Source organism: Periplaneta americana, chromosome 3 (genome assembly GCF_040183065.1).
Source record: "Periplaneta americana isolate PAMFEO1 chromosome 3, P.americana_PAMFEO1_priV1, whole genome shotgun sequence".
NCBI classification, from domain to species: Eukaryota; Metazoa; Arthropoda; class Insecta; order Blattodea; family Blattidae; genus Periplaneta; species Periplaneta americana.
In genome coordinates this window covers 39139146-39152240 of record NC_091119.1, presented here as the reverse complement: position 1 = coordinate 39152240, position 13095 = coordinate 39139146, and the positions used below count along the sequence as shown (strand labels likewise).

At 37.0% G+C, this 13095-nt stretch overlaps 1 protein-coding gene across 3 annotated transcripts in view; it reads right to left on the bottom strand.

The window, feature by feature from the left end:
• sona (sol narae) overlaps positions 1-13095 on the bottom strand; it is a 516598-nt gene that overhangs the window by 288557 nt on the left and 214946 nt on the right. The gene's annotated exons all lie outside the window — the stretch shown is intronic.

Sequence of the window (13095 nt, the reverse complement as noted above, 5' to 3'; positions counted from 1 at the left end):
TATTCTAATTAATTTATACAATTCCATCGCATACTGTAAATTGTGAGAGTTTAGTTGCATGAATCTTGTAAAAACTGTAACTAGAAACCGTCTTTCAGTAAAAATAATTAGCATTCTGCTGACAATAAATCTTGAAGGCCTACTAGTAAAGAATTTCAATGTTTAGAGTGCCCATAAAATAACGTATTTTAATGTGATGTAAATTCAGCAGTAATTGATTCTAAACATACCTATGTCTAATAATTTACTTACAGAAGTATATCTAGAGTGTGGTAAGATGGATTGAAAGTAATAAAACTCCAAGAAACAAATTATATAACTTTTTGTTTCTGCAAACATGATTAATCTTATCTTTCTGTACAATTTGCAATTTGCACAAATATATTTTTTCATTTATGCATTTTTGCGACAATTATTTATTTTCTAGATTAAACTCTGTTCCAAAGCACTGAAAAGTTGGGAAACAATGGAATAAAATCTTTCGACGTCTTGCCTGTTAATGCCAAACTTGTTGCTCTTTCGAAAAGAAAGGTGAACGGGAGAACAGTTCGGGTTAGAAGAATATATTAGATGACAGACGACATTAAGATATGTGGATCACATGCGAAGACTAAGAGGAAGACAGAAAATAGGAAAGACTGGAGAATTTTGGATTTGCAGTGAAAGACCTGCCCTTGGGCATAAAACTATGAATGAATGAATTCTCATTTTATAAAAAGTTATCTTAAAGTGGTTAACTAATAAGGTTTATTATACTGTTGAATTCTTTAATGTAGGGGTGAATGATCTTTTCTTTTAATTTGTAATGTTTTTCTGTTAACGAAGCCTATTTTAATTTTAATTATTTAATGGCCAATAAATATTATTATTATTGTTATTATTATTATTATTATTATTATTATTATTATTATTATTATTATTATTATATTGCTATAAAATGAAATTGATATGTGGTCAGGAAACGTAGTGATAAGACCCTTATAAAAATCCAATATTTTTTTCTGGAGGAGTGAGATTGGTTAACAATCTACGTCTAAAAATAGCGTGTTTAGTACAATTTTACAACTTGGTATAGGTTTAATTTAAAGCTTCCCCTTTGTTAATAGTTGTTAACATTTCATACCCTTTCTGATAGCCTATAGGCCCTAACAACAGCTGCGCCTACGCTACAAAATAATATAATTTTGCCCTTATACCAAAACTTATTATATTGAACTTGCACGAGTGTAGGTTCTTGCCTCCGCCGCGAAATGTGTACGGACGTACCTAGTCAAGAGTGATGACTCAACAATACTGTGCTGAAATATGCAAATCACAGAGCAAACAGCTTTGTACACATAATAGAAATGTCACGGGAGTTACAGACAAGCTGTGACGTGGGGCGTCAGGAGTAAAAGTGCAGCTTGGCAACTGAGCCGTGTGCAATACGCGGAGCGAAATGAAAGTATCGGGAGCAAGAAATGAGGAAGTCGGTCACATGGCCACACGAAACACTGTTTTACGTCGTTAACAGCAAACTCTGTATTTTTTGTAGCAGTGATGTTTCAGTCAGCTGTAGTGTACGCAGTGGTTAAAGCGAAGCTCACACTCGTGCCATCTGTTGCAATAGTCGAGAACACGCTGAAAATACACGCATGTTCACCATTTCGTTATCACTAAAGTAAAAAGGTAAGATAGGAGTATTTGTAAGAACTCAAAACTTAGACATTTAATTATGGTCGAACAAAAACAGTCGTATTCATTTTGTCTCTAATAGTTAACTAAGATCCTCGTATGAAAATTCTGAAATTCGCTTACGTTCGTTTCATAAATATATTAACGTTTCAATTGCTACCATTATAGGCTCGTTGCATAATATGATATTAATTACTTCGGCTTAGAATATCTCTGAGAAAAACGAAGACATAATGAATAAAATGAAGATATTTACTATGTGGAACAATAAAAAAGAATTTAAAGAAGGCACGTAAGGAAATTATTTTAAAATTCTGTAAAATAATGGCTGTCCCACACATCCTTCATGAATAAGAATTTTGGACCTTAACGAAGGAACAAGAACAAAGACTAGACGCAGTGTAGATGAGGTTCCTTGAGAGGTGTGGCTGGTTACACACTTTTGGATAGGAAACTGAACGAAGATTTGAGGAAGGAACTGCAGATATTCAAATTAAATGATAAAATAAAGAACTACCTTAATAACTGGGTTTCACACGTTGAAAGGATTGACAACGATCATATACCTAAAAAGATGTTGCACTGTAGAGCGACAGGTAGGAGTGTAGGACGACTACGGAAACGATGGAGAGAACAAATACTAATTTCTTGAAACCGGAACGAGCTCTGAGTGCTTAATCCATGAAGAAGGAGAAGAAGAAGAAGAAGAAGAAGAAGAAGAAGAAGAAGATTTGAACGATAAGATAACTTTCATGTCCCGGATCTGTAATTCTAGAATGAATGCAGATCACTTGGTGCTAGGATAGCTTAAAAGAGAGTGATAAGTGTCTAATGATAAGCCTAATATAGTTCTGTTCTACAGGGTGTTTCACAAAGATTGTGTAGTATTCTGGGATATGATTTCTGGCATCATTCTGATTAAAAATGTTCAAATAAACATATGTCACATTTTTTTTAAATTGAGTAAGTTACGCCCTCCTGAATGTTGAACATAAACTTAGATATTATGAAGTTTTAAGTATTTAAATTATTTACAACAATGGTACTGGGTGTATTATAAATTCATTAAAGAACATTCACGTTATGACTCATCTGAAAAATCTGTATTAAAGCTGGTTTTCTAAGACTCCACCTTCTGCAGCAATACACGTAGTCGCCCGAGTGTGAACCGCGCGCGCTGCAGTCCCTAACTTCCGTTTTTCGGATGCTAGGTAGATACGTTGTACCTGTGTTGAGTTATCTCTAACCATGACCCTGATGCCACGGGGTTTTGTGTAACTGCTATCAACTATACTGTAATACATACAGCTCCAGACGTCGAGAGAGAGAGAGAGAGAGAGGGAGAGGGAGAGAGAGAGAGGGGAGAGAGAGAATATTTTATGCGAACCTATTCAAAATCGGTCACATGTACAGTATACAGGAACGTTTTTCATCAGAATTATGTCAGAAATCACATCCTAGAGTATTGCACAATCTTCTTGAAGCACCCTGTATGTTCTTCGTCTCTGGCACAATAATGATGATACTTGGTACCGACAAAGAATGGTGATGACGAAGGATGCTTCTTACAGATACTATCCTAGATCATAATATGTATTCAGATTGCTCGGCATTATAGGTTTTGACGGTAACAACTTTTGTCAGGTTTACTATGCTGCCATCTGGTTGTTACATAAGGAGTCACGTCATAACTCCCATTTGAATTGCATTAGGGATTGTACTGCCATCTCGTGCTCGTTTACGGCGGACGGGTGGCGATCCTGGCGGTTGTTCTCTTAAAAGTGCAACCGATTTTAATATAGGAATGAGCAATCTATATGTGATCTGGGATACTATTAATGCAAATGTGTCACTTTAGCTAGGTCTATTCTTATTTTTCAGATAGAGTTAAAAAAAATGCTGTGGTCTTCGCGATTACTATCAGAAAAATGTTGCTAATAAACTTGACATGTTTTCAATCGCATTCGGTAATCTAGCGATTACTATCTATACATCTCGTTAGATCAGAGATTCGTGGATTCAAACGCGACCGAAGGATATGACTTTCAAAGAACGTTAAAGTCCTTAGAATGGCTTGCTCCGGGAGAAAGGTAAAGCTGTAGAGCTGTAGATCCTGTGTCATAGATTTACAATATGAAAAGAATACCTGTCCCTGATTAATGAACTGCAGGCAAAAATTGTCGCTATTTCTCGCCCACATTGAATATCTCTGCTATTGAAATAGTCTTTAAATAAACGAGTCTGGAAGAACTCAATGTCCATTCCTGTAGTTTCTTTATTTTTTTTCACATGCCTACAGAAAATATTCTATCCTTAAGGAGTAACATGGTCCATGGCCCAATGTATAATGTTCAATGACCTATAATGCGACAAAAATATCCTCTAACATTGTTCTCTTTCACTAGATGTTACGTAATTTCGCTGGCATATTCAACGGAACTCGTGGCGAACGTTTTCTTGCAAGAAGTAAAAGGAAACTTGTTTACATTATTTCTTGGAGTCTATTCAAGTAATTGTCCTATAGCTCGTCACTTGACCTAACCGTTCTTAACCATGACCTCGCACAGCAAGATAAGTTCCCCTATTCGGGCGTTAAAAGTCATACAAGCATCGTATAATCTTATTTGAAACCCTCCTGATATGATTAACTACACAGAAATCTTTGTTCGGACTGTATTATGGTTAGACGCTGTCTGTAGCTCAAGCGACAGCATGTTATTCTTCTATCCAGGTGGCCCGATTTCGATTCCTGGCCAGGTCGTACTGGAACTTGTGTGAATAAACACGTTGCAGAGTTGTTTACTCGGTGTAATCTTACTTACTTTTCCCTCCATCATTCCAACACCTCCTCATTTCATGTATTATCTGTGTTAAGCATTAAGTGTGAGTTATTTAATTACTTTTCAATAATTTCAATATATTTCGTATTTTCATTCATTTAATTAATTTTGACTGTTTCATTTATCTGTATATGTGTTTTTCAAATGTATCATATATTTTTTAAATGTATAAATGTGACGAAGCATTTTATCACAGCTCTGAATTTGAAATTTTTTTTGATGTGTTGCTTTTGAATGTCGTTTCTCCCTAATTTTGGAGCGCTGGTTCCAAATATGTAAGCAGTGCTCTTCTATCACGTCTAGTTTTTAAAAAAATGAAAACAAAATTTGCATATTCAACCATTACCGGTATATATTTATACCCTTCTATAAGATCATTGTCATGCTTAAAAACGTGGTGTATATTATAATTATGTAATTGTAAACACATTGTACGTAGGCCTACATTTCACAAGAACTACCAACAATTGATAGTATTTACAGTTATCTAACATTATTTTACAAGTAGAAAATTTATTCTTTCTGAACTTCTTCCATATGCATGAGAAATAAGTTCCCTTTTCAGGGACCAACAGTAGTCCGCCATCATGTTAACAGTCCAACCACCATGGTATCTTCTTTCCATGTCTTTCAAATCTTGGTGGAAACGTTCACCCTGTTCCTCGCTGTAAAATACAAGACAGCTATCTGGAAAATAGTCACTGTAGGAAATGTAACTTCAAATTCACTTACAACCTAATTTTCTCAAATTTTCCAACATGGTGTTCACAATGTCTTTGTAAGCTGAACTCCTGTTTCCTAGGAAGTTTTTACAACATCTTCATAGCTCTGCCAGGCTTGTTTTTCTGTTTGGCTCAATGTATCCTCAAAATTGGGATCACACATTAATTTCCTGATCTGAGGTCCAGTAAAAACACCTGCCATTAAATTACATTCTCTTGTTTCACAAATTGTCAAAGCTTGTTAATTTCTAAACATGTCCCACTGATTGAGCTATTTCTTCATTGTTTTTCCCTATAATCTATAACCAGAAAAACACGCGGTATAAGTGTATTATAAAGGAGACCTTCATCAATTCATGAAGAGTCAAGTATCTTCTAGTACAGGCGCGCGCTCCTTCGGAGCGGGAGAGCGTTGTTTACCGCTCGCCGAAACGGAGAGGAAAATACGTCAGAATGACATAGACTTGCTATAGGTAGAGGAGAGGAAAACAACCACTCAGTTATCTAGTGGAGTGCAGTGTGTAGGCCTATTCTCAGTAACTGTTTCACGTTGCTTACCTACTGCTACAGTACAGTATGGAGAAATCTAAAAGACGGAACATAACATTTAACATTTAACGATTTACAGCTCGAACTTATTGATCTTCAATGTGACCTTAGGGCTAAAGATCGTTTGAATAATTCTACTAGCCTGGTTGAGTTTTACAAGACTAAACATTAGCAATAATATCCACGACTACACAGGCTGGCTGTGAAAATAATTGCTATGTTTGGGTCAATATTTATATTTGTGAGCAACTGTTTTCTATAATCAACTTTAATAAAGGCCGACATCGAACATCTGTAACTGATGTTTCATTACGATCAGTAGGCTACTGTTCCTTTCAGCTGCCAACAGCATAAAACCTCGTTTTGATGTACTGATAAATAAAAATATAACAAAATGATATTGTACATTTAAGTAGTTATAGAATTTCTATTACTTCTGTAAAATAAGTATTTCTTTATTAATTAATAATAGTCCAAGATAGTTTTGCAAATACTGAACGGGAATTCATTTCATAAGCATTCGTAATAGTACTTCCTTTTGTGTTTATTTTGTACGAGATCCACCCCTTCTTCCAGTCCATCCTTATACAGAGCGCAGTTAATATCTGCATTCCGCTCATGAGCTGTGAGCCGGCTCGGAGAGCGCAAACCTTGTGGAGGCCTGTTCTAGTATAAGAAGAGTACGGTATTTAAAAATTCACGGAAAATGTAATTGTCAGATTTTGAAAGTACATGGTTCGTTTGAAGGAACTCAGAAAGTAAATAAATAAATAAATTAGTAAATAAATGAATAAGTAAATAAATAAATAAAAGGTGAATAAGTAAATAATAATAGTAATAATAATAATAATAATGATAATAATAATAATAATAATAATAATAATAATAATAATAATAATAATAATATAAACTATTGTGCTCAGTTGTAAGTATCTTGTAAATAGTAGCATACGAAGCAAGTAGCGATCATTGTAGCTGTCTGCCATGTGTACAGAGTTAGAATGTTTGAGTTTCAAAACTAGTCACTACTAATTTACTTAAATATCTGTTTGTTTTTTTCTGTTCTGCCACTCTCACTCAATCCCACGCATTCACAGAGTCAATTACCCTACTTCAGCATATCCGGCGCCAGTAAGTTACTTAGCATTTGTTCAAACGTATTGTCTGTGTTGCACGCCTACTCCATAATTGAGATCCCCCTCTGAGTTAGTGTTCCGTACCGGCATTGAAATCTCTTTGGGTTGCACGCTTATTCCACTATTGAAATCTCCAAGGCTTTAGTCATATTTTAACACTTAATACACGAACCATGCCTTGGACACGCTTTATTTCTATTGTTATTAGTGGCTTAACACCTTCACGACATTTCACACATAGTAATCCTTTATACTAGCATTGAAGTCGTCATTTATTCTGGTCTGAATATATCTTAATTCAAAACAACATAAAAGCAAATCTATTTGCCGTGATTTTAATCGTTGAAGCCGTTGAATCTAATACAAATATTATTAAATTTCTTGCAGATAATTTCTCCTCACATTTCTTGTGAGCCAATCCTCAGACATCCTTACTAATATCGCTATTACTACAGTTCTTGGAAGTCATGCATATTCTCATCTTTTAACACACTAACAGTCTAGTACAATCATGCGGGTAATAATATATTAAGGTGTTAAAGATGAAAGCAATGTAAGTCGTTTGGGAGGTTAGCCGAGAGTGATACTACTGTTACTTTTTCTTCTTCTTTAAACTCTGGGTTTCGGATCCGCTTAAGCTTGTGGCCTTCGCAACGCTTATTAGAACGTTCAATGGCCGACAATGCATGATGCACTTTAGAATTCTATGTTCGACAATCTTCTCGACGTGAGCTAATCAGCTAGGATGATAGCTTTATATAGCTGTAATATTTTTTGTAGTTCCATTTTCAAAGCGGTTCATTCTTATTACATCAGTTACACTTCTCATAAACCTTGTCATAACATCTGTTGTAAGAGATGACCTGCAAAATTGTAGCTGTCAATACAAACTGTATGTAAAAACATACACGTTTGAAATACAGTGAAAAATGTTCTTTCCAGTAATACTTGCTTACAGTAAGTTTTCTGCTTGGTACTAAAGGCTGTGTGATGTATCTTGTCTCACTGTGAAAAGAGAGAGAAAGGAAATATGTCTTACTTCGTCTGTGTTGTTATGGCGATGGGGGAGTGGAGCGATGCCGTCCATCCATCCAGTGGCGGAAGGGACTAGTTGATACATTCTGTAGCGCAAAATAAAATAACAAAATATCTATCTTCGTACTGTGTAGTTCCGTCACTGAGCTTGTCTTTCAAGAAACTGAGTTCCGGCAGCCTGTACAATAACAAGATTTTGAAAGGAATCCTGAAAATTTACAACCCTCCTATAATCTCCACTCTCATTTGAAGGGACTTAATTTTATTGCTACTGAGACAAGATAAACCTTACTACCTACCAGGTATAGTGAATTTTTTACAGTGTGATTTTGTGTTGGGGTTGCCAGATGATTCCAGACCAATATTGCCAACTATACACCTACAAGGCGCCAGAAAGTAGCCAATTATGTGATTTTGTGTTCGGATCAGCGTTGAGAGATGATTCCAGACCAATATCGCCAACTATACACCTACAAGGCGCCAGAAAGTAGCCAATTATGTGATTTTGTGTTCGGATCAGCGTTGCGAGATGATTCCAGACCAATATCGCCAACTATACACCTACAAGGCGCCAGAAAGTAGCCAATTATGTGATTTTGTGTTCGGATCAGCGTTGCGAGATGATTCCAGACCAATATCGCCAACTATACACCTACAAGGCGCCAGAAAGTAGCCAATTATGTGATTTTGTGTTCGGATCAGCGTTGCGAGATGATTCCAGACCAATATCGCCAACTATACACCTACAAGGCGCCAGAAAGTAGCCAATTATGTGATTTTGTGTTCGGATCAGCGTTGCGAGATGATTCCAGACCAATATCGCCAACTATACACCTACAAGGCGCCAGAAAGTAGCCAATTATGTGATTTTGTGTTCGGATCAGCGTTGCGAGATGATTCCAGACCAATATCGCCAACTATACACCTACAAGGCGCCAGAAAGTAGCCAATTATGTGATTTTGTGTTCGGATCAGCGTTGCGAGATGATTCCAGACCAATATCGCCAACTATACACCTACAAGGCGCCAGAAAGTAGCCAATTATGTGATATTGTGTACGGATCAGCGTTGCGAGATGATTCCAGACCAATATCGCCAACTATACACCTACAAGGCGGCAGAAAGTAGCCAATTATGTGATTTTGTGTACGGATCAGCGTTGCGAGATGATTCCAGACCAATATCGCCAACTATACACCTACAAGGCGCCAGAAAGTAGCCAATTATGTGATATTGTGTACGGATCAGCGTTGCGAGATGATTCCAGACCAATATCGCCAACTATACACCTACAAGGCGGCAGAAAGTAGCCAATTATGTGATATTGTGTACGGATCAGCGTTGCGAGATGATTCCAGACCAATATCGCCAACTATACACCTACAAGGCGCCAGAAAGTAGCCAATTATGTGATTTTGTGTTCGGATCAGCGTTGCGAGATGATTCCAGACCAATATCGCCAACTATACACCTACAAGGCGCCAGAAAGTAGCCAATTATGTGATTTTGTGTTCGGATCAGCGTTGCGAGATGATTCCAGACCAATATCGCCAACTATACACCTACAAGGCGCCAGAAAGTAGCCAATTATGTGATTTTGTGTACGGATCAGCGTTGCGAGATGATTTCAGACCAATATCGCCAACTATACACCTACAAGGCGCCAGAAAGTAGCCAATTATGTGATATTGTGTACGGATCAGCGTTGCGAGATGATTCCAGACCAATATCGCCAACTATACACCTACAAGGCGGCAGAAAGTAGCCAATTATGTGATTTTGTGTACGGATCAGCGTTGCGAGATGATTCCAGACCAATATCGCCAACTATACACCTACAAGGCGCCAGAAAGTAGCCAATTATGTGATTTTGTGTACGGATCAGCGTTGCGAGATGATTCCAGACCAATATCGCCAACTATACACCTACAAGGCGCCAGAAAGTAGCCAATTATGTGATTTTGTGTACGGATCAGCGTTGCGAGATGATTCCAGACCAATATCGCCAACTATACACCTACAAGGCGCCAGAAAGTAGCCAATTATGTGATTTTGTGTACGGATCAGCGTTGCGAGATGATTCCAGACCAATATCGCCAACTATACACCTACAAGGCGCCAGAAAGTAGCCAATTATGTGATTTTGTGTACGGATCAGCGTTGCGAGATGATTCCAGACCAATATCGCCAACTACACACCTACAAGGCGCCAGAAAGTAGCCAATTATCTCGTGCCACACATTGCACTAAGTAAATGCATTTCAGTATTCTGTAGCTCTCAACTGAATTATTCCTTTGTCTACTATGAATTGTGTGATACGTGAATGCTGTTCAGAAATTCCCCACCTTCTCTACCAATAGCAATACAATATGATAAAAGAGGTTTAGTGCTGTATGAGGAATGAAGAGTTGCATACAGCCGGGTGAAGCACATGCGCTGCGATAGCCTGGGTGGGGGGAACTGAAATGCAGATCTTAAATGATTCTTGGAAGCTGTTGTGCCATTTATTTAGTAGTGAATTTTTTTCGTTTAAGTAACTTCTTCACACTATCTACTCTTGTTCGACTTTTAAATAAGGAATTGGACATGATGATTTTGCTTGTTTCTCTTCGCAATTCCTGAAATTAAATTTCATGCATGTTTATTTTTAAGTGATAAACAATAACAGATGTTTTTGTTTCAGATGTAGACTAACGTTCCTCATCACTGATATGGTGGTATACATGACCTCACTTCTGGTAACTCTACAATCTTAAACAATGTTATTTAAATAACTATAATTCAAAATAGACACAATTCACCTCAATAAAGTTGCTGTACATAGGCTACACGAAAATTCTGGCTTTATGCTTCAGATCCGGTTAAATATTAAATATGGATGATTCTGATTCAGGTTCAAAGAGATTAATCGGAGAAAATTTGAGAGTTAGATATGAACTTAGATTGAGATAACATTAATTTAGATTAGCGTTTCTATAACAGAAAATCTGGAGGTCAACTTGAGTGGCGGCCATTTTTAACCCTTAATCTCGGTTCAAACACTCTATACAACCGACCCTTATAGTAGCACATAGTGCAGGGTGATCCATTTGGGTATGGATAAAATAAAAACACAGTAAAACATTTACTACTGAACTTTATTTGTTGAAACTTTGTGCATACAACACTGAAAGATGGAGATTTCTCAGAGCTCAACATGACCCCCATTGCGCATCCTGCACAACTCATAACGGTGATGCAATTCAGCCCATGTCCGTTGTAACATAAGAGGGATGATTTGTTGAAGAGCTTGAGCAATTTTTACTCTCAGTCCATCAATGTTCCTGGGTTTCTGTGAATAGACAATGTTTTTAACAAAACTCCACACGAAGAAGTCAGGAAGGATTAGATCTGGGGAGTTTGGGGACCAAGCCAAGAGATAGCTGCTTCTCGTACTGGGTTTCGCCTGCGACTTCCTGCATGTTTTTTAACATAGAACCTGTTTTTACAAATGTTCTATACCACAACATTATGGAACCGTATTTAGGTACATTAGGCACACAATACTCACGTCGAAATTCCCTTTGAACTCTTTTAACACACTCAAATTTAGCATACCAAAGAACATATTGTGCCCGCTGTTGATTTGTAGTAGCCATTTTAATCATCTACGATTTTCATTTGTCCTTTCAGATTATGCATTGTTGATTGTCATATATGGAAACTCCCATCTTTTAATCATAATATAACCAGCAAGCAATTTTTCTACTATAAATAGTTGATTGAATGGCGATCTTACTCGTGTTAATTGTGTAAGCATGTGCGGCTTACAGCTGTTTCGGTGCTTCTTCACACCATCCTCAGAGCCTACTAGATCTCGGCGTCATCTCGAACTTCGCTGCCTGTTGTGTGGGTGCGTTCGATTGTTGAAAAGTGTTGAAATGTGGTGTCAAATAGTGTGTGTGCGTGTTCTGAAATTGATCTGTGTGTTGAGAATTTGATCAGGGTGTGTTTTAGTGTGTTTGTATATTTCATATTCTGGTATGTTGAGTTTTTGGGTTATATGTGTAGGATTTCCATGTCTGTATTTATGTTATTGTATGTGAGGTTAGCATTGGTTATGTGTTCGGCATATGTAGATGTATTGTGTCCTCTGATTATTGCTTTAATGTGTTCTTTGTATCGAGTTTGGAATGATCTGCCTGTCTGTCCAATGTAGAAACTGTCGCAACTATTACATGTGATTTTGTATGCGCCTGTGTGGTTGTATTTATTTGTTTGTGTGTTGAGATGTCTTTGTAGTGTGTTTTCTGTTCTGTATGCCATGTTGTATTTCTGTTTTCTGAATGAGGATGCGATCTTGTGTGTGGTTTTGTTTTCGTATGTTAGTGTGATGTATTTTTTTGTGTTCTTCTGTTTGTGTTGTGTTTTGTGTATTTTTGTGCTTGTTGAGTTTTTGTTTTGTCTTCCTTATGATGTTGTCTATTATGTTTGGGTTGTAACCATTTTCTTGTGCTATGTATTTTATTGTGTTCACTCCTTCATTGTGAAAGATTCAACATGGATTTTTCTACTATCGTAATAGCTTTATAATATTAAATTAATATTATCCATACCCAAAAGAATCAGACTGTAGTTCTACGTTCTCGAAACCTTTTTTTTTATGAGGAATTAACTAATCGAGTGTACAATGTTCATCCCTGAATGATGGTGGCTTTATTTTGGAATTATCTCTCACCTGGACCTTGAACTTAGAATGACACAATATAAAATGATGGGTCAGGGACCTGTTGACAAGTTATAAATCAGCTAGTGGAACATGAGGTCAATTATCTATACCTCGTCTTGTTGAAGCATCCAATTTGTTTAGTACGCTCAGTTGGTTTGATGCATAACTTAAAAGTTCCTGGAACAGCCTTGGAAGAGTCACTGACTCCTCATTTCAATTTCTGATATAAAGTGACTCTGGTGTCGGTGACATGACCTCATGACTCTTATTATCATTCAAATGCTCTCATGTGAATACAAATGAAGACTAGATATGCTGATTACATAAGCATGTGATTTCTTTTCGCGAAGTTCAAAACCTGTGCATGCAAGCTCATAAAACTTGTCAAGTATAACCTTAGATTATCTGGATAACAACGCACAGTACTTGC